This window comes from Ambystoma mexicanum, chromosome 6q, assembly GCF_040938575.1.
Source record: "Ambystoma mexicanum isolate Mex_15411 chromosome 6q, UKY_AmexF1_1, whole genome shotgun sequence".
Taxonomy (NCBI): Eukaryota; Metazoa; Chordata; class Amphibia; order Caudata; family Ambystomatidae; genus Ambystoma; species Ambystoma mexicanum.
This window is the reverse complement of record NC_090937.1, coordinates 1072088174-1072114776: the sequence shown is the minus strand read 5'-3', so window position 1 is coordinate 1072114776 and position 26603 is coordinate 1072088174. Positions and strand designations below refer to the sequence as shown.

The window sequence follows — 26603 nt, the reverse complement described above, 5'->3', positions numbered from 1 at the left end:
TTTCATCAAAACATTATAAAAAGTACACAGACCGAAGCATAGACCGTGTTTAAAAAAACAAAACAGTATTTCTGAGGAAGTCAGACCTTATCAAGCACATTTAGCATAGGACACCTATTCATGGGGAGTAAAACCATATGTTACTTTTTAGATTACTTTACAGTAAGTCAAGGGTAGTAGACCCCGTCAGTCATGCAGTGACACTCAGTTAAGGAATCACTAAGTAAACCAACCCCGTTACCAGGATACTTTTCTGAATAGTGAAAGAAATTCACAGAACAGTATACACCTATAAATACATGAAGGATAACACACTGTTATACAAGGTGAGTAAGACCTTGTGTTGCAATATACAATTAGTTGCTTTTCAGATCAGTGCAACACAGACTAAGATGAGAAATAACTTTCTACACTAATTTAGGATTGCATCTGGCAGACCAAGCTCAGCTACATCTACAGGACACTTTAAGAATGTCACACAGTTATTCTAGGCAGGTAAAAACAAAGGATATAATGTACTATTACAGTTGCTTTTCAGATCAGGATGGTGTTAGGCAGAAACCTGTGCAGTTCCCTTGGGGAACACTGCAAAAGATTTAAGACTACAGGTAGAGCAGTAAACCCCTTTGGTAGCAGTCTGTACCACCCAGATTTACCTGGTAGCTGTGGCTGAGCAGTCAGACTTCTCTCAAGAAGAGTTAGGCAGTATGTAAAGTATACACAATATGTACCAAAACACAATAGCACAAGCAAACACTGACCAGAGCTTGGTTTCAAAAGTATATAGTTATTTATTTAAAATACACATAAGTTAAAAACACTCTAGCAAAAATATAGTAAAAGCACTTCAACACAGTTATAATGAAAGTAGATTCAATCCTTTCTCCTATCTAGACAACTCTAAGTAAACACCACTTAATTAAAACAGAGGTGAGTGCTTAACGTTAGATGACACTCTAGTAGTTTCCAAGAAAGGGAGAGAAAAAGCAGAAATGGGTTAGACACACCACTCTAAGGTCCAGAGCACTTGCAATAGGCTTACAGAAGCACAAAGTCACAGGTGAGCAAAAGTCACTAGGCAGGGCCCACTCTTAGAGTAGCCGGAGCGAAAATGTGCCCAAGATCACACTGTTAGTTAGAGATTCAAAGTCTTGCAAAGAGTCAAAAAGAGGTTAGAGTGGCTCAGAAAGTTTAGCCAAAGTGTCCCAGGCACTCCCAGGTTCGAAAGCCGGGGACTAAATCTACCCCGTACAGTCGGTAGCAAGGGAAGCCAGGCAGAACACAGTACCTTAAGCGGAAAGGATCCTCCAGCGGTGGCAGTTGTTCCAGGCAGTGGCAGCAGGGCTCGACGTCGGTCAGGGGAGAAGAAGTTCTCGCTGAAGAGCAGAAGAAGAGGGTCGTTGCACTGCCCGGGAAGAAACCAGCCGCGGAGTCCTCCGGTTAAAGGGTTGGTACCGACTTTCGCGGTATGGGGGTAAAGTGTGGTATTCCGGTTGCCGGGGTGCTTGGCACAGGCAAGGCGGCCACGAGAGACCTCAAAGAACGGAAAGAAGGCGAAAACTGGTTGTCCCCACCAGTCAAGGGAAGGAGCCACTCCGTTAAGAGTTCTCCTCGGTCGTCGGGAAAAAGTGGTGAGACGGTTCAGCAGGGCTCCACCGGGTGGTGTCGTCGAAGCAGGTCGGCTCAGCTCTTCCCTCGTCGGATTCTTGGTCCTGTGGCGACTTCTGAAGTCCCAGTCCCCAAAGCCCTGCTTTTATGCAGCAAACCCCCATTCACCCAGCCTAGCTGTCACTCAAACATGCTAAGTGGTGAGCCGGCCGGCTCACCACTTGGGCCAATCAGGACGGAGTGCGACTTGAGTTACCAAGGTAACTCAGTCCAGGGTGCCTAAATCCCCCTCCACCCCTCCTAAGTACCCCAGACAGAGTGGCACCACTTTGGAGGGCTTCTGTGGAGAAGCCCGCCAAAAGTGGAACAAAGGGCTCCACTTTGGGTCAGAGTTACAGAGGCGAACACCAACGCCATTTTAGAATCAAGTTTTGGCAAAAAGTCCCAACCGGAGTTATAAAAATAAATATATAAACCGGCGGTATGTTTAAGGCTACCGTAAATAAATAATTAAATGTGTTAGCCTAAAACAATGGGAAATCCCATAGGAAAATATTCGCGGTCGAATATAAAACGTAGTTTCCACTGCCACCAGCCAAAACTCGATCAGGGGGGACGGAGACGTGCCCCCTCGACTAACAGACCCTGGGGCAATCGAATTGCCCCAGCCAGTACGTCCACAATATGATGGTTTGTACTGGTTCTGTTCAGGATTCAAGACTAGCAAAGTCTTTGGTGACTTTACATGCCCTGGGAGACAGTAGTCAGTCCCAGGGTATGGAGTCTATGTTGGGGAGTCCCTAGGACACCCCTGGGTCACGGCACAGAGGGTGCTGTGTAACCCACATCACAAAAATACATGAGGCCCTATGGAGTAAAAGACCCCATAGCCCATTCAACACAAGGTTTGTCCAAGATAACACAGTTCAACATGTCCAAGAGTGAGGGTAAAAGAGTCTCACTCTTGGCAGGAGAAAAAATTAAACCCCAGAAACCCAGCAAAGCTGCTGGGGGACTCACTAGGGAGGGAAATTCAGCCTAAACAGAGAATTCTCCCTAACACTCGCCCCCCCCAGACTAAGGGACAGGAGGATTTAATCCACTCCTGGATGAACCTCATACCTCTAGTCGATGATATACATCCTAGAGAGTCCATCAGCATTTTGATGGTGACACCTTGACCTATGTTCAATGGAGAACTCAAAGGTTTTCTTTTGTAAGCTAACGGACCTACAGACCCTTTGAGGAACATCAGTCTTTTTGTTATAGGGGATCTGGTTGACCAGTCCCTCAGAAGTTGGTACAACTTCTGAACCTATGTTAGGCTTTTTCAAGGGGTCCTTATAAAGGATTCCCTTAGATCTAGAGGGGCCTCCAAGGTTCCTCACCACCTCTCTTGTGGGAGCAGGTTGGGTCTTAGGCCTCTTGGTTGGAGGGGTTGGGGTTAGGCAATGTACCTGCTTCCCCTTCCTCTTAGATCTACCCTTACCTATTTTAGGAGTTTCCCCCCTAATATTAGGATTAAAGTTGGGGTCTTCAGTAGAAGGTCCAACAGTCTGAAGGTTTTTGGCCTTAGACTTTTCTTTTCTGGTTTTCCACCAGCACTGAGAATTACCAGTTCTCTCAGGTCCAGATAGGGGCCTAGTTGGTCTATCCACCTCTTCCTCAGAAGTAGGGTGAGTCAGAGACTCTGAGACTAGGGGAACAAGGATGGAGCTTGGTTGGGGCTCCCATGTTCCTAGCATACTATCCTGAAAGGTGCCTGGGTCAGAGGTCAACTTACTAAACCCAAGGCTTGTAGTGGGGTTCTCAGTAGAGGGTCCCACAGGCTTAGAAGGGTCCTTCAAGGTAGCCTTTCTAGCCAATTTGGTTAAGTTCTGCTTCTCCATACTGGGAGGCCTGGGGGTATGTGACACTACTCCTAGAGTTCTTAGGTCATTCCCCAACAGGACCTTCCCAGGTACCTCAGTCTGAACACTGACAGGGATCCTCACTGTCATGTTGTTACACTGAATGAGGGCTGGTAGAATAGGAACCATTTGGACAGGGCCTCCAGACATCTTAGTGGGACCTTTGGGTGCTTTGGCCACATCCTCAGGTTGAAAGAAGCTTTCATCCACTACTGTTCTGCTGGCCCCAGTGTCTCTCCTGGCAGGAGTATCCTGGCCATTGACAAGAACACTGTCCACATAATACACCTTAGAGTTAACAGGTAGGGAGTTATACACAACCCTATTCTGGGGACTAACCAGACCCATAGGCTCTAAGTTTACAGTTGCTTGAAGACCCAAGGGTTCTTCAGCAAAGAGTTCAAAGTGGGCACTAGCCATCTGTACTTCATCCTCAGGAGTGAAGGCTAAGGAGACTGTGCTGATCCCTGCAGGTTTACCCTTGCACTTGGGATCTCCTTTGATATGGTCAGTACCCTGACAGACATAGCATTGTCCAAATGCTCGCTGGAAGGGTGGCTTGTTCTGACCTCCTTCTGGCTTGTGGCCAGAAGGTACAGTAGCCTGACTAGGTTTCCCATGTGGCTTACCCTGGTTATTTTGTGGTTTGGGGCCCTCTTTGGGATAGGAATTATTAGAATTCTCTTTGGAGTCTGTTTTTGGCTGTTTCTCCCCATCCTTCCTCTGAGTTACCCCAGAATCCTTGTGAGTGGCCCTGTTGGCAACCCACAAGTCAGCAGCCCTAGCCAGTTTCCGGGAATCTAATTCCCTGGAATCAGCCAAGTGTTGTCTGAGCTCAGGAGAGCAGGCATCATAAATAGTCTCCAACATAAACAAATTCTTCATACCTTCATAAGTGTTCACCTTGTAACCCTTAATCCATCCCTCTAAGTTTTTCAAACATTCACTCACCCAGGTAGCCCAAGGGGTACCATCATGCTTTTTGAGGCTCCTAAACCTCTTAAGATACTGGGAAGGGGTCTTCCCAAACCTAGCTATCAAAGCTAGTTTCACACATTCATAGTCCTTCCTATCCTCCTCCCCCATCTCCATTACCACATCAGTTGCAACAGGGGGAAGCCTAGAGAACAACCAGGTGAGTAAGTCATTTCCTGTGATGTTCTGGAGCCCATGATTATATTCAAACAGAGACAACCAATCCAACACATCCAACTTAGGCTCATACATACCAACCAATTCTTTAGGCATCCGGGGTCTTTTAGGACTGGAACTTCTAGAGGAGCCAGAGAGAGAAACATTCTCAACAGATAATTTCTTCATTTCTAAGTCATACTTGAGCTCCATTTCCCTTAGCCTTAGTTCTTTGTCAGTTTGAGCATTAAGTTTCTTATACTCCAATTCTAGCTTCATTTTCTCCAGTTCAAAGTACTGAGGACTAAATGTGGGACCTGGTAAAGGTCCAGTAGGCACAGCAGGTAGAGCAGGCAGAGGCCTAGGGGGGACAGTTACAACAGCCTCACCCTCCTCTTCTGACTCTTCCTCAGAAACATCAACATTTTGTTCCATGTTAACTTCAACACTGTCATCTACAGTTGCTGGAGTGGTAGGTTCCTCTGAACCATCACCCAGACTTTGGTTAGCTAACAATCTTTCAATCAGCTCCATTTTCTTGCCCTTAGTCAGGAGATCCTTATGTTTACAGAGCACTCTTAAACAATCAGCAGTTTTGGCTGCAAGGGACTCTTGACTATAGCTTTCTATAACTGACATGTTAGAGGTTTTACTTTTTCAGTGCTAAGCTTTGTGGTTAGTTGCACTAAGGTATCTAAAGCACAATAAAATGTATACTCAATACAAATCCCACCGCTGTACACCAGTGTTAGGCAGAAACCTGTGCAGTTCCCTTGGGGAACACTGCAAAAGATTTAAGACTACAGGTAGAGCAGTAAACCCCTTTGGTAGCAGTCTGTACCACCCAGATTTACCTGGTAGCTGTGGCTGAGCAGTCAGACTTCTCTCAAGAAGAGTTAGGCAGTATGTAAAGTATACACAATATGTACCAAAACACAATAGCACAAGCAAACACTGACCAGAGCTTGGTTTCAAAAGTATATAGTTATTTATTTAAAATACACATAAGTTAAAAACACTCTAGCAAAAATATAGTAAAAGCACTTCAACACAGTTATAATGAAAGTAGATTCAATCCTTTCTCCTATCTAGACAACTCTAAGTAAACACCACTTAATTAAAACAGAGGTGAGTGCTTAACGTTAGATGACACTCTAGTAGTTTCCAAGAAAGGGAGAGAAAAAGCAGAAATGGGTTAGACACACCACTCTAAGGTCCAGAGCACTTGCAATAGGCTTACAGAAGCACAAAGTCACAGGTGAGCAAAAGTCACTAGGCAGGGCCCACTCTTAGAGTAGCCGGAGCGAAAATGTGCCCAAGATCACACTGTTAGTTAGAGATTCAAAGTCTTGCAAAGAGTCAAAAAGAGGTTAGAGTGGCTCAGAAAGTTTAGCCAAAGTGTCCCAGGCACTCCCAGGTTCGAAAGCCGGGGACTAAATCTACCCCGTACAGTCGGTAGCAAGGGAAGCCAGGCAGAACACAGTACCTTAAGCGGAAAGGATCCTCCAGCGGTGGCAGTTGTTCCAGGCAGTGGCAGCAGGGCTCGACGTCGGTCAGGGGAGAAGAAGTTCTCGCTGAAGAGCAGAAGAAGAGGGTCGTTGCACTGCCCGGGAAGAAACCAGCCGCGGAGTCCTCCGGTTAAAGGGTTGGTACCGACTTTCGCGGTATGGGGGTAAAGTGTGGTATTCCGGTTGCCGGGGTGCTTGGCACAGGCAAGGCGGCCACGAGATACCTCAAAGAACGGAAAGAAGGCGAAAACTGGTTGTCCCCACCAGTCAAGGGAAGGAGCCACTCCGTTAAGAGTTCTCCTCGGTCGTCGGGAAAAAGTGGTGAGACGGTTCAGCAGGGCTCCACCGGGTGGTGTCGTCGAAGCAGGTCGGCTCAGCTCTTCCCTCGTCGGATTCTTGGTCCTGTGGCGACTTCTGAAGTCCCAGTCCCCAAAGCCCTGCTTTTATGCAGCAAACCCCCATTCACCCAGCCTAGCTGTCACTCAAACATGCTAAGTGGTGAGCCGGCCGGCTCACCACTTGGGCCAATCAGGACGGAGTGCGACTTGAGTTACCAAGGTAACTCAGTCCAGGGTGCCTAAATCCCCCTCCACCCCTCCTAAGTACCCCAGACAGAGTGGCACCACTTTGGAGGGCTTCTGTGGAGAAGCCCGCCAAAAGTGGAACAAAGGGCTCCACTTTGGGTCAGAGTTACAGAGGCGAACACCAACGCCATTTTAGAATCAAGTTTTGGCAAAAAGTCCCAACCGGAGTTATAAAAATAAATATATAAACCGGCGGTATGTTTAAGGCTACCGTAAATAAATAATTAAATGTGTTAGCCTAAAACAATGGGAAATCCCATAGGAAAATATTCGCGGTCGAATATAAAACGTAGTTTCCACTGCCACCAGCCAAAACTCGATCAGGGGGGACGGAGACGTGCCCCCTCGACTAACAGACCCTGGGGCAATCGAATTGCCCCAGCCAGTACGTCCACAATATGATGGTTTGTACTGGTTCTGTTCAGGATTCAAGACTAGCAAAGTCTTTGGTGACTTTACATGCCCTGGGAGACAGTAGTCAGTCCCAGGGTATGGAGTCTATGTTGGGGAGTCCCTAGGACACCCCTGGGTCACGGCACAGAGGGTGCTGTGTAACCCACATCACAAAAATACATGAGGCCCTATGGAGTAAAAGACCCCATAGCCCATTCAACACAAGGTTTGTCCAAGATAACACAGTTCAACATGTCCAAGAGTGAGGGTAAAAGAGTCTCACTCTTGGCAGGAGAAAAAATTAAACCCCAGAAACCCAGCAAAGCTGCTGGGGGACTCACTAGGGAGGGAAATTCAGCCTAAACAGAGAATTCTCCCTAACAGATGGCACAAGGCAGAACAAGGTTAGTAAAACCCACAATACGCATATTAAGAATTGCACACAGCTATTCAAGGTAAGTAAATCCCAAAGCAGACTTATTCTAGACAGGTTAAACATCAGGTCAAGGGAAGAAAGACCCAGTTGGTGTACATTTACAGTTATCGTAAAATAAAAAGTAAAGTCAAGCCAACAGCATTACTTTTGGGGGAAGAGGCACAACCAATTCACAGGGGAGTAAAATAACCTTACATGACATGCATTACTCACCGTAATAGCATTTCTGATGATTGCATCTGCTTAGATTCACATGCTGTGCATATAGTCCGACATCCAGTGGTAACCGCAGAGTATTGCATCTTGTCTTTCGGGGACTGAAAGGGGACGTCGGCATAGGTGTGTCCGTAACACCATCCCTATTGTGACGTGTAGTGTACCCAAAATCCCTCACGCGCCTAGGTCCCTCCGATTGTATTTTTTCTGCCATGAGGGAGCCCAAGGCTATAGTGAGTGAGAACATAAAGAGAAAGTAGTGCGATGTCTATATTCCTTCCACCGCGAGCGGGGAGGTAGGGAGGGCGCATGTGAATCCAAGCAGATACAATCGTCAGAAATGCTATTACGGTGAGTAATGCATGTCTTCTGATGCTTGTTAATGTGCTTAGAATCACATGCTGTGCATAGACTAGCGAGCAGTACCCAGAGTTGGAGGTGTGTTGTGAGAAGGAACAGTAGAGAAAAGATGTCTTAGTACTGCTCGTCACACCTGAGAATCAGACCTAGAATGAGTGTCTAGGCAATATTGTTTTGTAAAGGTGTGCACAGAACTCCAGGTTGCCGCTTTGCAAATAGACTCCAGGGGAACATTTGCAATGAATGCTATGGATGCCCCAGTGCCCAGAGTAGAATGTGCTCTAGGCTTGAAGGGCATTTCTCTCTTTGCAAGAGTGTAACAGTGTGATGCATTTGACAATCCACCTTGAGATAGCCGATTTAGAGACAGGATCCCCTTCTCTACCAGCTGCCACAAACGAAAAATTGTTTGGTTTTCCTCAGTGGTTTAGTTCTTTCCAGATAGAACATGACAGCCCTGCGCACATCTAGGGAGTATAGGCTTCTTTCGGCCATGCTAGTAGGGTTCTGGAAGAAAGTGGGTAGTTTGATTGGTTCACATGGAACTTTGAGATGAATTTAGGCGCAAATCTGGGATGTGTGCGCAGAACTACCTTATCTTTTTTAGGGATGTGGACTCCTTGCTCACTGTGCTCAGAGAGGCACAGCTTCACCTCACGGATGAGGCCCAACAAGGCTGAAACATGTGTATGGGGTTGCTGTTGGTACTCTTGTTCAGAGAGGAATTGCCATAGCATTTAGGTGCTGGACTGCCCATGTGGGCGGGACAAAGACTGATATGCAAATGGATATTTCCCATCTGTGAAAGGTACAGTGAGCAAAAAGCGTGTGCTGCAACTCATCTCAGAACAGGTTATTATGCCATGTTCTTTCTGGAGAGGAGCGCCTGCTACCTTTTTTGAGATACCTTATCTTTGTGGACTGTAACAAAGGGGTCTAGAACAGAAAGTGCCTGTAGTTCGCCAACCCTTCTGATAGTAATAATAGCCACTAGGAAGGCCGTTTTATAAATCGAGTCTTTTAGATTTGCTTTATGCATAGGCTCAAAGGGAGCTCCCATGAGCCTGGTCAAAAGCACATTTAGATCCCATCCAGGGGCTGGGTGAGAAATAGGAGGATAAATCCTCTTAAACCCTTCCATAAAGGCTTTGATCACCAGTATCTTCCACCACAACACTTTTTGTTGTGATGTGGTATAGGCTGACAGAGCAGCCAGAAGAACCTTTAGGGAATTGAAGATTAACCCAGTGTCCAACAGATGGGTTAGGTACAGCACAATGTGTGTGGGTGAGCAATCGATGGGATTGACGCCCTTGGAGTTGCACCAGATAACAAAACGTTTCCATTTGCTGGCATAGCAATAACGTGTATTTGGTTTTCTAGCTTCCCTGAGTATGTCCATTCACCTCTGAGGGAGTTGTAGGTGTCCAGACACTATGACCTCATGCGCCATGCTGCCAAGTTCAGAGTTTGTGGGCATGGGTGTAGGGTCTCCCCTCTGTCCTATGACATGTTTTACGGGCAGGGTAGTATCACTGGTGGGGAGAGAGACATTTCCATCAGGTGAGCGAACCAGGGTTGGCGGGCCCACATGGGGGCCACCAGTATCATGGTAACTGGTTCCTGGTGCATCTTGTGCACCATCTTGTTGAGGAGGGGAGTCCGGGAGGGGAGGGGGGTAGGAAGCGTAGACACATTTCCCTGACTATGTTATCCAGAGACCGTTCTCCTTGGATCGGTTCTGGGGGTACCTGGAGGCAGAGTCTTGGCATTGGGCATTCTCCTGAGTTGTGAACAGGAAGCCCCATTCTACGAAGACGTTGGACACAATGTCTTCGTGCAATCGCCATTCGTTTTCTTCAGGCACAGGAAAATCTCTGCGGAGTATGTCTGCCAGAAGATTGAGTTCCCCTGGAATATGTTGGGACAAGAGAAACATCTTGTGTTTGAGAGCCCATTTCCAAATGTTTTGGGACAGCTTGGCTACAGCTTGGCCCTGGAGAGCGAGTGCCCCCCCCCTGTTTGTTCGGGTAATACATAGCTGTAGTGCTGTCCGTTAGAATCAGCACTGTCTTCCCTTGCAGTTGCACCCGAAAGGCTTTCAAAGCCTTCAACACCGCTAATAGCTCCAGTAGGTTTATATGGTTGGACGCTACTTGAGGGGACCAAACTGTGTGCTGTCTGCTGAAGCAGATGAGCTCCCCACCCTGTGAGATGCGTCTGTAGTGATAGTGGCTTCCACTGCAGGGGTGGTGAAGTTCATCCCCTTCAAGAGGTTTCCTCTTGACCACCACTGCAGTGAGAACGAGGGCTGGCGAGACAACTATTAGATCTTCCCACTGTCCGCTGGCCTTACACCACTGTCTATTGAGCCACTCCTCCATGGGACGCATGCGCAGCCGCGCGTGGGGAACCAAGTATATGCATGACGCCATCATTCCTAGCAAGCGCATGGCCTTGCGCACCGTCACCTCCCGACTGGCTACATATTGAGGGATCTGAAAAAGCATATTCTGACCCCTCTCGGAGGGGAAGACGAGAGGGTCATTTGTCCAAATTAGAGCTCCCAGAAATTGTTTTATTTGACTGGGGACTAAACTGGATTTCTTTTCGTTGATTGAGAAACCCAGACTGAAGAGGAGATCTGTTTTTTGGGTGTTCGAAAAACATGTGTCGAAGAGTCCCCCGTGATGATCCAGTCGTCGAGGTACGGGTAAACTGGGACTGATAGTCTGCCCAGGTGTGCTGCTGCCAATGCCAAGACTTTGGTAAACACTCTTGGCACGAGGCGATGCCGAAGGGGAGTAACTTGAATTGGTAACGCCTGTCCTGGATCATGAACCTTAGATATTTCCTGTGTGCTGGCAACATTGAAATATGAAAGTATGCATCTTTCATGTCCAATGTTTCCATGTAGTCCCCTGGTTTCAGCAATGGGATCACCTCTTGCAGTGTTACCATGCAAAACTTGTTCGCTGGGCGCAGGTCTAGAACAGGGCGCATGGTGAGATCCTTTTTGGGTACAAGGAAGTACACTGAATAAATATCCTCGTTTACCTGAAGAATAGGGACGGCTTCTATGGCGTCCTTTCCCAGTAGCGCTTCCACCTCTTGATTCAGGATCTCCAGATGGTCCGGTGAAACGTGCCGTGAGCGCGGCGGTCTGAATTGTGGAGGTCAGGTGAATTCCACGCAGTAACCGTGGGCGACCGTCCCTATGACCCACTGGTCTGAAGTTATCCCCTCCCATGCCATGAGGAAAGATGTTTAATCGCACCCCGACCGCGGTGACACGGTAGGGAACCTGGATATGCTGGTCATTTCTGACTGGGATTGGGGCCTTTACCTCTGCCGCGTTTGACCCCTTGTAGGGTAGTATGCAGGGCTTCCAGAAGGTTGTCCTGCGTTCAAGTTCCCGTGCCATAGTTTTGACCAGCAAGGGCCTGCCCTCGAAAGGACCGCCGAGAGTCATTACCCCTCTGGGAGGAGGGTTTCTGCGTGATCTGTAGCAGAGACTTTAGATTCTCATGCTCCTTCTTGGCTGTTTCCAAAGCCTCATCCACCACTTTCCTGAAGAGGTTAGACTCCTCAATGGGCTCATTGATGAGTGAGGCTTGAGTTTCCGTTTTAAAACCTGGAGGTACGCAGCCAAGCGTGTTTTTTCTGTAGGGTCCCTTGGGCCAGGGACTTGCCTGCAGTTTCCGCAGTGTCCAGGGTGTTTTTGATGACATGCTGGTTAATTTGTCTTCCCTCCATTACAATGGAGAGAAGTTTTGATTTGGCGGGTTAAGGAACCTCTAGGAGGCCTTCCTGGAGCAAGTTCCACTGGGTGTCAGCATAGCTTGCCAATAGTGTTGTATTATTAGCAATCCGTGTAGTGTATGCGGCCTCCGACGTGACACGTTTGCCAAGGGCATACAGTCGCTTGGATTCCTTGTCCGGCGGTGATTCCCCTGTGGCAAGGGGTACCCCCGCCCTTTTCCGAGTGGTAGTCACTACCAATGAATCTGGAACGGCATGCCCTCTAATGTATAGAGGGTCAGAAGGGGAAGGGGGAAATAACTTTCGCTCTTGGGTTCACTGCCAGAGTTGGAGCTGGTGACACCAATGAGGGGGCCACCCTTCTCTTAGCAGAATTAAGGAGGGGGATGGCCTGGCTAGATGGAGGTTTCTCCTTAAGGATATTCTCTAAAAAGTCCTGCTCAGGCACAGTCTCTTGAGTGAACATTTTAAAGTATTCAGCTGCTTTTTTCAACATGAGTTGAATGCCATCTGGTCATCTACGGAGAGGCCTGGCGAGCCGGTGTGGACGGAGGAGAATCCAGGCACAAAACATCAGTGTCCTGATCTTGCTGTGTCCATGGGTCTTGACCTTCCTGCTGGGATTCTTCCCAGTTGTCCGTAGTATCCTGTAATTCTTCATAACTTTGTAGAAATGAAGCTTCTTCCTCTTCCTTATAAATGTCCCTATATGAGTCCATGTGGACAACGTCTTCCTGCTGAAAGGTAGAAGACTGATCTTCTTGAATTTGAAGGTTAGGGTCTACCCGAGCCCTTTTCGGGGAGGATGATCAGAAAAACTGATAATCTTTTCCAGCCGATCCATACACCCTTCAAACTTCTCTGTAGTCCATTTAGTGGACCCAATCAGGCCTACGGGTGGAAGAACGGCGTTCTCCGCCCTACGGCGTCGAAAAGTCTCTTAGGGTGTCAGAAAGAGGCTCTTGACTATAGACGTACTCATCGTAAGATTCGGGATCCCAATCCGCATCCGAAACTTTTTCCACAGCTTGTCCCATAACTTTGGGTGGAACCGGGGTATGACCCACCGCCGCAGTAATTATTTCGATGCTGCTTTGGATAGTTGCCGAATCGGCGCGAGACAGTGGTTCCGATGGTTTACCGGTTGGTGTATTACCTTCCGCGGCGCTAGAGGGCCTAGCGGTTGGTTTTTCGGGTAGAGGCCTAGCCGTAGTTTTCGGACCTACCGCGGCCTTGGGAACCGTCGAAGCATCGGATTTCCGCAATTTGACATGTGAAGTTTTAGGAGCAGCGCCCTTACTTTATTTTGATTGCCCAGTCGCATGACGCTGCTGTGGATGCGGGGAACGATCCGAGGAAACCGTCAAAGTTTTCGGCGGCCCTGTTGACGCTTTCACCTTTTTCAATGAAGAGGTCCAAAGCGGTGTAGGGGTTGTTTGCTAGTTTGATGCGCTTGTACGCCCCTGTCGCCGGGTGTTGTCCCTGTAGCGAGACCAGAGTCAGGCCTTAAAGGGTCGGGGATGGGCGTGGCGGACCTAGAGGTGTCCGCCTCGAGGTCGATAACATCCGCAACGGATGTTTGGTCGTCCGAAGTACCCCTGTCACTCTCAGTGGGTGTGGCGGTGGGGGGGTAAGGGGGGTTCCACCCGCGACATACCGTACGCGGCCCACCGCTTTACACAGCGCTCCTTAAGGGTCTTAGGCCAAAGGAGTTGGCAGGCCACACACCGCTTCTCGTCGTGCTCTAGGGGGAGACAGGCGTTACACGTCCTGTGTTCGTCCTTCCAAGGATATCTGACCATACACTTAGGGCAAAATCTAAAAGCAGTCCTTTCCATAGCTAAAGGGAAGGATGACCAGACCAAAAGGGAAAAGAGGGGAAAGGAGGAAAGACATAGCGACAATATGGCCACCCCGACCCCACTCTCCCTACTGTATGGGTCGGCCAGAGGGCCCGACCACGTGGAAAATCTGGCCGCCGGATCTTAGGCGCCAAAATCCACAGCCGTAGACGAATCCCCTGTAGTCTTCGTCAAAGATGTTCTTGGTGACCAAAGTGACTTAACAGGGAATAACCAACAAGTTGGTAAGATAAACAATGTCTCTTGTAAGAGCTCCGCTGTAGGGCGACCAGTTATCTGGGCGGAAAAAAACAATCTGAGGGACCTCGGCGTGTGAGGGATTTTGGGTACACCACACATCACGATAGGAATAGTGTTACGGACAAGCCTATGCCGACGTCCCCTATCGGTCCCCGAAAGACATGATGCAATACTCAGCGGTTACCACTGGATGTCGGACCATATGCACAGCATGTGATTCTAAGCAGATTAACAAGCATCAGAAATACTGTTCCGAAGGACAGAACACATTCCAGGTAAGTAAGAAGTTTTGTAACTGTCACTCTGAGTGACAGTTACCAACCAACCCTTTCAGAAATAAGTAAACTTTTAAAGACTTGTTCTCTTTTCTAGGCAACAGGCCCAAACCTCAAGTCTTTCCTTATTCTTGGAGCATGAGTGTTCTCAGTGGCAGAAGGGGGATCACTAGGTCTCCACTGTCCAACAAGCAGTTCAGGATAGGCACAGAAATAGCAAAAGTCAGAGTTCCTAAGGAGCCCTGTTCACAAGTAAGTATCTCACTACAGATTAAAAGGGTCCTGGGACTTCTGAGAAGATACCCTAGGAGGATTCCAGCACTGGGCCAGGGTGAACTGGATGAGAGCCCTCCCACTCATTTCACACACCCCAAAGCTACACAGGAATCACCAAAGCTTAAGGTAAGTAAATACCCAAGCCAACACAGTACCTCAGCACAGAAGTTTGCAGCGCGGGGAGACATCAGCATCTGCAGCCAAAAACTCAGTCGATGGATTCCTTGTTCATGAAGACGGAAGACAGGACAAAGAGGGATTTTGCAGCAGGAACAGGGATTGACCCAGGCAAGAGTTTCTTAGTGGCAGAATGAGGCTCTGTGGTTTTGGAGCCCGTAGAGGACTGAATATCGCTGGTTGGATCCTCATCACTTGCAAGGTCCAGTACTCTTGTGAGGGAACTGTTCGGACTCGATTCACGTCTCTAGTGGTGCAGCAGGATGCCACCAAAGTTTGTTGGATTCCGAAGACTGTGCAGCACACAATGGCTCAAGGTCCCAAGTTATTGGGGTATTTCAGTCCGGCAAGGTCTCAGCACATTGTGGGAAGGCTCAAAATGCAGTCTTCTTGAATCTAGTGGATCTCACCAAGCTCCGAGTCGGGGTTGTAGTTTTCGGAATCCCCAGGCCGCTTGAGAAGAAGGGTTACAGCAGGTTTCTGTTATACAGCAGGCTCTCTGGTCTCTGGAAATCATCTCAGCCGTGATTTCTTCATCTTCTGCTTCGGATTCAAGTCCAGTGGCCGGTTACCTCTTCAGCTTTCAGGATTGGACTTTTATACAGGAACCCAACCAATCAAACAGGCGAGCAACATGCAAACCGGGTTGGGCGCGTCCAGGGTGGGGAGTCCTTTCAGGATAAGCAAAATGTCAGGAGCACACCTCAGTTCATTCTGTGTATCAATAATTAGTGTTTATAAAGGGTGCAAGGGAGAATATCAACCCTGGCAATAGGCTGAGTATAATAACGACAAACAATGTGCCCACCAACTGTGGGTCACTTCCCCTTGCCCCCACACCTATAGCTACTGGGTACCAGTCAATATTAAAATATCATATGGATAATTTCAATACCGACTCTCCTGCAAAAAGAAAAAAAACTTTACATACCATTATAATTCAAAAATCTTTTTTGTCTTTCTTAGGTAAAAAAAAACACTTTCACTGTTTCTTTTTTGAATGCATTTCATAAATTCGAAATTAAACTCTCCAATTTATAATAGGTTTACACTTTCACATTAAATCAAAACACAAATAATGATAACATTTTTGGTTAGTTCTAAGCGTTTCAGGGGAATACCCCCTTCCTCAGGAGCAATCAATCTTCACTTGATCTTTAATACTATTCATTCCATGGCAGGATCTATGATCCAAACATATGTATATCACATTTCTATTACACTTCACCATAATGTTCTCCCACTTCTTACACCTGTCATGGTTTGATTAGTACTTATTCACCTGATAAGGACAGTGTTGGATGTTCACAATGTATGCACAATCTGTACATCAAAAGGGAATTCTGTCTGGATGAAGGGACTGGTGCTCTGTCAAAAGAATAGGGCTAAGATCAAAAAAGCCATGATTACTATATAGATTACTATATAAATCACAGTGACGGAATCACTACTCTCAAGATTGCTAAAAAGATTATATACAGAAGTAAGGCACCCCTACCGTCTGGAGTAGGCTTCTCCTAGATTCAACAATGTCCTTCTTAGGTATTTAGGAGTCCTGACTGGGGACTATATCAAATCTTCTGTTCTGCAGCTGCTGTGTGGCTTACTTCTAAAGTAAAAGAAAGTCAGGCAAGGAGTGAAAATGTCACTATCAGCCAGTCCTCTGTAGTTTCCTAATCCCAACAAGTTAAATTATTCAAGAAAATAGAAAACAATAGAGACGGTATTTACCTGTATTCAAATAAGCTGTGCCGTGTTCGTTTTCCAGTATGCTGCAAACCCGCACCATGCTTAAAAGATTCACAACAAAGCTGCTATTCATGTTGTGGACATCCAGGCATTCTTTTCTCCTGGGCACTGTGATAGGTGGATTAGGAGCCAATCAGATTCCAAGTATTCATCTGGGTAGTTAGTAGCCTAAGTAAATACCACACGCACAACTTACGCGATTATGTTGCCACACATGGTAATGCGTATGTATTGTGACTACGGACACCTCTTAAGGTTTATTCCTAAACTACCCACTCTGCGGTTTGATTATTAATCCATGTAATGAGCATTTTGTTTAACTCATAAGATACATTTGAGTTGTTTATGCAGGATGGGTACTTCACTGTCTTAAAGGAGGTTGAAATGGTTAGGAAGCTCTATAAAAAAAATATGTTACACTAGATGTAAAAATTCACTGCTAGTGGTGGGATATGTAGTCCTTATAGGTAACACCAACTATAAATGCTGTATTCAATGGGAATGAGCCCAATTCTAAAGAGGCTATTGTGAATTAATGGTTCCTATGTCTAACTAGAGTGGGTGGATGGAGTGGAAAGGGAAGGTGAGAGTAGGGATACTGTCAGGAAGGGGGTGTTTGGGTGGGGGTATGGTGAGGGGGTAGGGGGTTTAGAATATCAGAACAAATAACCAGTGTACTGGTGGATAAAAACCTCTATCCTATATACATGGGTCCTTACAGGAGGGATAAGTACTAGTAGTCACCATGCCCATACTATCATTTTTGGTTTCCATAAGTGATCTACAGTAGCAATCAATCAATTCACAAAAAGGATCCTAGCTGAATGTCTTCATTCAATTCATTTGGGGGTAACAGTCTAGTTTTTCTATCCAGTAAAGCTCCCTTTGTTACACTATCTTCCCCTCTAGGTGGTATATGGACTATCTCAAGTATTTTGTTTGGATGACTCGGCCTTTGTTGGCTTATAGTCCTCTCAAGGGTGACTCTTCTGTGCCAGTGTTATGTGTGTGCTAGGATCTGCACTCCAGTCTCTATTGTGGCTGAAACAAAGTCTGAATATTTTTCCTCTTGTGTTGTCACTTGTAATTTTTGTGAGCACAGCACCAAATGTAATGAGAAAGACTTAGTTTTTTAAATTATAAATGGATTTATTCACCATGTATTAGTTTCATACATAGCATTGATCAATCTGTCGTAGTTATTCATTCATTTTCCATGTATTAGCTTCATACATCCAAAGTGGTTACTCATTCATTTTCAATGTATTGACTTCATACATTTATGCATCTTTTTGAATTCCAATGAAACACAATCTCCCAACACGTGTTTTGTCCACAGCATTTAGCCGTGGTTCCTCAGGAGAGATTCCCTTCGTAGTGTTCACTTTCTTAAAAAGTATTTGTTTCAAGTCTTGAGAAAGGAATTCTTTTCGCCAAAGGTGATGGATCTTAGTCTTCCTATTGTTTGCAAGGTCCGAGACTGCCTTGTGTATTCTCGCGAATTCCTTTCTCAAGACTCCACCACGGAGTCATCAGGATGACGCAGGAGGTGCCGGGCCTCCCTGATCTTGCAGATTATCCTGTGAACCAGGGGAGTGGGAGGAAAGGCATAAGCGTTCATGTTGTCCCATTGCATCTGCATCGCAGAGAGCCCCAGCCCTGTCCCCTCCAGGACACATACTGGGCACCTCCTGTTTGACCAGGTGGCAAAGAGATCCACCCAAGGATGACACCCCCCTACCCCTCCCATCTGGTGAAAATCTGCTGAAGGACGTGATCATTCAATTGCCATTCGTAGTTGTTCATACCCAGTCTGCTGAGCCTGTCCGCCTCCAGGTTGAACTCCCCCAGGAGGTGGATTGCAATCAATTGCATGTTGTTCTCCAGAGCCCACTCCCAAATGCGGACTTCCAAGCTGCCAAGGTGCATAGGGGAGTGGACCTGGTGCGACCCTGCTTGTTGATGTAATACATGCTGGTGGAGCTGTCTGTTTGACTGAGGATTGTCTTGACACTGATCATCGGAAGGAAGGCCTTGAGAGCGGGCCAGATGGCCATCAACTCAAGCCATTTGATGTGGGCTTCCTGCTCCAGAAGGGACCAAACTCCATGGACACTGGCTGTCCAGGGTGGCTCCCCAGCCTTCCAAGGAAGAGTCAGTGGTGATAGTAACCTGTGGAGCTGGTTGCCGGAAGGGACTGCCTATCCGCAAGTTGTAGTCCGTGTTCCACGAGACTAAATCCTGGTGGAGGGAGAATGCTGACTAGTTACGCCTGGGAACCCCTCTTCTGACTCCAGGAGGCTGCAAAGTGCAGCTGCAATCGTCTTATTTTGAGCCTTGTGTACGGCACTGCCAGGAGACATGCCACCATGATACCCAAGAGGTGTCGATACCACCTTGCCGAGGTCACAGCTCTGCTGAGAAAATGCCTGTGGCCTTTTGATGGCTGTGATCTTGTCCTCCGAGGGGAAAACTGAGTCTGTATCCCAGGTGAGGCCTAGGAACATCAGATTCTGCATAGGCTCCATCTGCGACTTCATGATATTCATGGAAAATCCCAATTTGTGTACCATATTCATGAGGGAGGAGGCAGTGTGCTGACTTTCCTTCCGGAGATATCGTCTTGACTAGCCAGTAGGTGTCCCTTGACCCCGAGAAGGGCTGCCATTGCATTCATAAATTTGGTAAAGACCCTTGTATTGGAAATGAAACGTCCATGATCCTGAACCTCAGAGAAGACTGATGAAGCTGCCAAATAGGGACGTGTAGGTACGCGTCCTTCAGATCCAGCGAGCACATAGTCTACCCTGCACAGTGTCTCTGCAATAAGCGCTCGGGTAACCATCTTGAACCTTTGAAGGAGGGAAAGGTTCAAGGTGGAAAGGTCCAACACAAATATCAAGCCTGCCTGGTTCTTCTTGTGTATGGTGAAAATCTGTGAATAGAAGCCCAGATCCCGCTGGGAGGCTGGGACCTCTTCACTGCCCAACTCTCTACGAGCAATCAAACTTCCACCAAAAGAGTGGTTGTCCCAAATTGTGGGAGCGGAAGGGAGGAGAGAGGGGAGGCAGGGATCGGTAGGCAGCCTGTGGACACTAATGAGAGGATCCAGGGGTCCGCGAACCATTCGTGCCATAATTGTGCATGGAGGGCAAGCCCACCACCCATCGGAGACACCTGGGCCCGGAGGAGTGTGTCATGCCTTTATTCCCTCTGAAGGTGGGGCTGAGGAGGGGGACTGAAAGGAGCCCTTATTCCCTGCCTTGTGTTTGCGGTGGTGCTGACTTGGAGACCGGTCCGGCTGTCTGACCTGCAGTCCTGGAAGACCCAGAAGCCGTCGAAGGCCCGCCCCTTGTCTGAACGTTGGTGCATGGCATCAGCTTTAGAATGGCAAAGGTGCAGCGAGGCGATGGAATAGACCTTCTTTCCATATGCCTCCAAGATCTTCTCCTGCTTGCCTAGGAGCGCTGAGGCCAAGGTAGCTGTGGAGGATTGCAGCTTGGAGTAGTGAGGCCACAGCAATCACTGATGTGTGGTTGAGGGTGTGCCGACAGCAAGCTGGATCCCCCGCCAATTGCCTGTACTTCGCGTTGAGGCGCCGGTTGGTGGGCTGCGCCGAATGGTGTTTAAGCCATCCCTCCTTGGCCAATGCAACAATGTCCTTCTGCATCGGAAACTCTGTTCTAGCCGCAGGGCGTAGAGTGAGGACATTGGGCAGGACCCCCCCGCCTCTGGTTTTTCAACTTCGGGTTGTGGAAGCACCAAGTATTCGGCCAGACCTGCAAGCCGTTCATGAAATGCCTCGTCAGAAGAGGGTGTGTCGGGTTCCTCCTCCTCGGTGTCCACCAGTCTCTTGCTGGTCCGGAGGAGCTGGAGGTGTACAGGGCGTTGAAGGCTGAGGTGTGCTGACCCGGGCCAGAGGCTGCTTTGGAGGCTGGAGCGGGACTGCAGGAGGCAGAGGGGCTGGTAGCATGGGGCCCAGACTGGGCAGCTGGGGATGCGCGGATGCCTAGGATGCTGCAGCCACAGGAGGAATGGCCAGGGGGCGATAGCGGCAGGACTGGAGGCAGCATGTCCCTGATCATATCCCGAAAGATGGCTCCCATCTGTGGGGACCTCATAAGTGAGGACTTTTTTTTTTTTTTAAACTGTCCTCACAGGCTGGTGGGGCACTAGGTGGTATGGGCGTAGGGACCTTAGGTTGCTGAAGCCTGGCCGTACTCTGCCTTGTTGCAATGCGGGGTGTGTCTGCCCTGCGACGCCAAAGGATATGCTGTAGGCCACGTGCCTAGTGAAGACCAGTCCCACCTAGAAACTTGTTCCCCTTGGCGTCGGATGAGCAGCCATTTTTTCGGGCTGCATGCAACGTGCCTGTGTCGTGGTGCTTGCCGCGCTGGCCCTGGCTTCCTCCTCCTCCACTCTTGGCGTGGGTCTTTAGGCCTACTCTGTACCCCAGAACGCAGCCTGGTAGGCATAGTGCCCACTGCTGCGTCGCCAGTAGTGCTGCGTACAGTCACCCCCTCAGATATTTATTTGGATTTATAAAGCACCCAGCGGCCCGGAGGCATCGGGGCGCTGTTACAGTATATTCACTTAAGTTTAAAGACAGGTACATCAAAGGCCGAAATGCAGGGTCCTAAGGTGTTCAATGGTTACAAGTGAACAACCTTAAACCTCAGACATGACCAATCTTCGTTGAATAGCTTTTTTTAAATTCCTTTCTGAACGATACAATTGTGTTTTCGCTTCTTAAACTGAACGGGAGGGCGTTACAGGCTTTGGGGGCTAGCACTTTGAAGCTGGTGCAGCCGGCTTTGGCTCTATTGAATGCCGGGACAGAGTAGGTGAGAGTATTGGTCTCTTTTTGATCTGTGGATGGACACTTGATGTATTCTTTGGCTAGGTAGGAAGGGTCAGAATGGGAGCGGCATCTGTGTATAATGGTGAGCACCTTGAATATTATGCGCTTTTTAACCGGGAGCCAAAGGGCGTCTTTTCTCGCCTGAGAGATGTGCTCCCTCCTAGGGATACTAAGGGCAGCTCTGAGGGCGTTGTTTTTTCGCTGTTTGCTATTTGTTGATGTTATTGGCGGATGTGCCTAGGAGCAGGATGTTACAGTAGTCCAACTTTGCGCCAACAATGGCTGTAGCAATGTTGAGACGGTTTGTTGGGGATAGAAAGGGGTTCACAGCATTTATGATTTTAGTCGTGAGAGCAGCCGATGATGAAATGGCACCGACTTGTCTTTCCATTGATAAGGTGGACTCCAAGTATAGGCCAAGGGTTTTTACTGCCACAGAGACTAATCACAGTGTTCTCGATACTGAATGAACTATATTTCTTGTCTATTTTTTTTAAGGACTCTTTGGGGCCTACCAGTAGGATTTCGGTTTTCTCCCCGTTTAGGCATAAGCTGTTGGCTGCCATCCAGGCCTGGATGCGAGCATATGTCCTTTGGAGAGTGTTGAGGTCTTGCTCATAGTCATCTGTTAGAAGGAGAAACATTTGTGTGAGCGGCATAGTTTGTGAAGTCTATGCCGAACTTATCTACGTTGCTGAACAGGTGAAGAGATTATAGAGAGTGGTGGAGGTGCTCTATCCTTGTGGGACACCACATCCTATGGGCAATGGAGTGGCTGATGCTTGATCAGAGAAAACCCTCATGGCTCAGCCTTCCAGGAAGGAAGTAATCCTGGAAGTTGCTTATCGGTCGAAATGTGCAGTGTCCAGGAGGTGCTTACAGAGGATCTTGTGGTATACCAAGTCAAAGGCAGCCGAGAGGAGTAAGAGGAGTGTGGTTTTGCCTTTGTCCATGGCATCAAGTAGCTGATTCTTGAGATCAAGCAGGGCTGATTCTGTGCCTTGACGCGGCCGGATTGTCTTTTGCCAAGGATGTTATGGGCTTCCAGGTAAGACTGGATCTGCAGATAGGCAGCCTTGTCGAGAATGTTCAGCAAGAACGGAAGCGATTGGACGGTAGTTGTTGGACGGTAGTTGTTGGGAGAGTCGGGGGTCAAGGTTTATTTATTTTTTTAGTAGCAGCCAAACCCACGATTCCTTGAGGGAGGTCGGGATGCTGCTTGCAGCAAAGGAAACATAGATAAAACTCTTGACAAATGGGGCCATGGCTGCCACAGTCTTTTACTAGACTGGCTGGGCATATGTCACCTTTGCAGAGCGAGGGTTTAAAATGCTTCAAAATGAGTAGGACTTCAGGTATTGTTACTTCCCTGAAGGGTAAAGGAGTGTTTATGCCATGAGAGCCATCTGAGGCTAGTAGGGCATAGCCCCTCGGGTGAACACACAGTAATAGAACCGTGTGGTCCCTTGGCGACGTCACTGGTAGGATCGCGCAACGCCTCGGCCGGTAGGTGAATCCGCCTTGGTACCTGTGCTGGTGATAGAACCTAATGGTCCCTCCCGCTTGGACGCTTCCTGGGGAAGGAGTCGCCCTTCAGGGGTGCGGATGAAAACAGTGGCCCTACCTTGGGCCTTGACTTGTACTTGATAAAGTCCTTCAAGTCCCCTGGAGGCGATCATTCGAAGAACTCTGCCACCGAGCTAACCTGTTCTGAGTGCGCAGTGTAAGTGCGTCAAACGTGGTACAATCCTCCCAGCCGTGATCGGGGCCAAGGCAGCAGAGGCAAAGAGTGTGCTGGTCAGACGTAGGGAAGAGCCCCTCTTAGGCTGGAAGTTGACATGTACCAGGGAGGAGAGTGGCGCCAGAGGACCGTGTACCCGATTTAAAGACAAAGACAAAAGACAGTTTCCGGTAGAAGGGCGAAGCCAAACCAAAGAGCGCTGGTGAAAGCGGTCCATTCCCATCGACGCAGAAAAGAGGACTGGGTAGTGGCGCCGGTGGGCAGTCAGGGGAGTGCATGCTCACAGGGCCGTGCCCAGTGCGCCTCGAAAGGGGAAGATTATTTTTTTCTGGTGAAAAAGGCTCCGTCTCCCGTCCGTAGCGAGGGACGCCCATATCGTATGGAGGAAATGGGACGTAGGAGTAATTTGGCGAAAAAAACCCTACACCGCCGCAATCATAAGTTCACTACTCTGTGTGCCCTTTTGTAATGAACGAATGCAACCCAAGGATATTAGGCAAGGTTTTCCTGAGAAAAAAAGGCCACCATCATCCTCCACTCCCTCTGGAAAACCAAAAACGCAGAGGTTATTTCTACGAGGTCTATTTTCCAAATGCTAATTTTGTTTCTGAATCATATGGATTGATTTTTCCATATGAGCAACTTGAGTGGCGATGTCTTAGGCCACACAAATTCATCTATCAAATGCTTCTATCCTATTTTAAACATTTTCCCAACATTTATCCATTTGTTGGAGTTTGACATAAGTGGTTTCCATAAAGGGTTTGTGTGCCCTTATTTCCAGCAAAATAGTTTCCATATTTGATTGTAATAATGTTTGAGCAGGAGGAGGAGTGTCACTTCTTGGCCTTTTTAAGGTGTCCGCCACTGCCGCTGAATCCCGGGAGGATAGCTCAGCGGCAACGTGCTCGCCTTGGAAGCAAGAAGACACAAAGCAACACAGGTTCAATCCCCGGGTCCACGCTTAGAAACCTCTGGGTATTAAGCGCGTTATAAATAACCTATCATATCATATCATGTCTCTTTATTAGCAGAGGATTTAGCTTGAGCTTTTAATGTGGCCATTCCGAGAGGCAAATTAGATCAGTAAAGGGTATTTATATTACAATGAGAAACCCTCACATTTGCCTGATGTTGTGGTTAAATGTTTAAGTTACAGCTTGTCACCAATAAAATGTTTGAAATAAAGAGACAAAACAATTACAAAAAGAATAGTAATGAAACCAGCAATTCACAGGGGAAAAGAAGATAATGCTAGAGTGTCAAAAATGTAAATGCTTTCTTGGCCGCCTGAATCAAGAGCTCCGGCCCGACAGCCTGTTCAGAAATCATCCTTATTAGGAGCACCCTGCGGGACTATAGAGGACCAGATTGTGCGGATAAGGACCTCACGAGTATGAAAGCTGGCCGTGTGAAGACTGCGGCACAAGCCGCGATCCAGTACTGTGTGAAACTAGGGCTGAGCCGTAGACGCTCAGCCAAGCAAACCATAGAGAGGAAGGATTTCGGCACTGTGCTGCACAACGCCTGAACACGAGCCCTCGGATGCAAAGGAAGTAAGCACTGATGAAAGTGCAGTGGGCAACACTCCACGTAAAGAAAGAGCGGCCCCATGCGGGAGGTTTGAGGGGCGGTTATATCCTCTGAGATGGGCTGGAGACGAGTGCCCTGGAGAAGGAAACCAAACGAACGCTGGATCGTCCGAACCTCACAAGGTTGATCCGTCGACCCGGCAACCGACAGGTCATCCGAGCCGAACCGAGGACAACGCCCACAAATCCCCCGAACACAGCACCCAGCCGTAGGTGCCGGACAGGGGACGCTAATGCAAAGCAGGCCGTGAGTATGAAACGAATATTAATTCCGGGCAAATAAAACCCCTTTCCCGGGCCTACTGAGGCGGTTGGCCACACGTGGGGCCCTGCGCACCCCAACCCCTGTGGACACAGATGGGGAACGGGTGCACCATCCAGCGCAGCCCCAACATTGGGGGCCAAACGGAAGTGGGACCAGGAGGAGTGGAAGCGGGGACAAAACGCCACAGTGAGACGGGTGGCCCGGCAGCGTATTACCAGTCCAAACATGTGGATGTAATAAAGGCAAAGACACACCGGACCCTAAAGAGTGGAAATTAACCACAAACCAAGATCACTAAAATCGCTCAAAGCCCAAAAGAACTGGATGAGGTGCAGAAAGAAGCCACATTACGTGGGAGAGCACAACCCACTCGCCGATATACAGCAGGCGCAAACGACAACTCTGGCGCTGAATACTGTTGGTGAAAGAACAACAGGCAAGGGGTAAACACAGTGAATGTAAGAACGTAAGCCACCCAAGACACTTAATTGCACTACAGAAAACCTCCATAAAGCATAGTGGCATAAACAGCTATTGCTCCTAACTTGCCGGAACAGAGGAATCGAAGCAACCCCAATCTGGTCGAAACACATGAAGACAATCATACTAGACAAAGCAGGCAGTGACGCCAGCTCGGGGGGTGCTTCGTCCCGATCCAGAACCAGGACAATACATCCTTACAGTAATACAGGAGGCAGGCACAGTCGGGAGCCTGAATATAGCCCTGAAGGAAATTACAGCTATATGAAAAGACAGTGAACACAACGTTACTACATATATAAACCAGAGAAACTAATCCTGCATGAGTGGGGTTGACAAAGGGATTGGCGGGCACAGTAACCTGAAAAAGCACATTCAATGACATTGAGTATACAACCCGCTGGTGGGGAAACCTGAAACTTATCTCAAGAGGGAGATGAGCAGTATTCAGGGTTTACACAATAGGCCTACAGTACTATGGCACAAGGAAACACTGACTAAAGCTTTTGTATTAAAAAGTAGTTCTATATTTATTTTCTACACTTCTAATAAAACACATGTATCACAGTCATCAAGCAAGTTAAATTAAGAAAGGAAAAATATACACACTCCCCAATTGAATTGTAGACCCAGTGAACCAGAGGGAAAACTGAGCAAAAAGGCACAGTGACAACTACACACAAGAGATCCTCTAACAATTCCTCCCAAGGGAGGGAAAGCACAAGTTATCTAGAAATAGTCTTATACACCCTAGCAATACTTCCCATCAGATTGTGAACCAGTTCCGCAAGACAGTGCATCAGTATAGGCAATACTTAATATGAAAACTGAGCAAAATGGCATTTCACAATGTTTAAGAATGGGAAGAAAAGGGTAGTTAAAAGAAATAGGTGCACCAACACAGTTCTCAGTGAAAATCAATCTAAAGAAGGCAGGTATAACAAACGTAGCCAGAGTCAGTAGTTGTACAGGGCAAGGGCCCAGGAGCAAAATGTTCTTGTAGCTGCAGTCAAGTCTTTCGTTAACCATTTTGAAAAGGTGGATGCAGAAAGCGAAAGAATGTTGAGAGGGGCGGCCAACCCAACAGGTAGGTGTAGGATTTAAAACACCTTTAGTGCTACCGCGAAGAAAGGGCGGCCTGGCAGAACAATGTACCTTTAAATGAAGAAGTGGCTCC

The 26603-nt window shown here is 47.9% G+C and overlaps 1 protein-coding gene across 2 annotated transcripts in view; it reads right to left on the bottom strand.

Annotated features, from left to right (window-relative positions):
• Positions 1-26603, bottom strand: part of PPAT (phosphoribosyl pyrophosphate amidotransferase) — a 444376-nt gene that overhangs the window by 161708 nt on the left and 256065 nt on the right. The window lies entirely within an intron of this gene.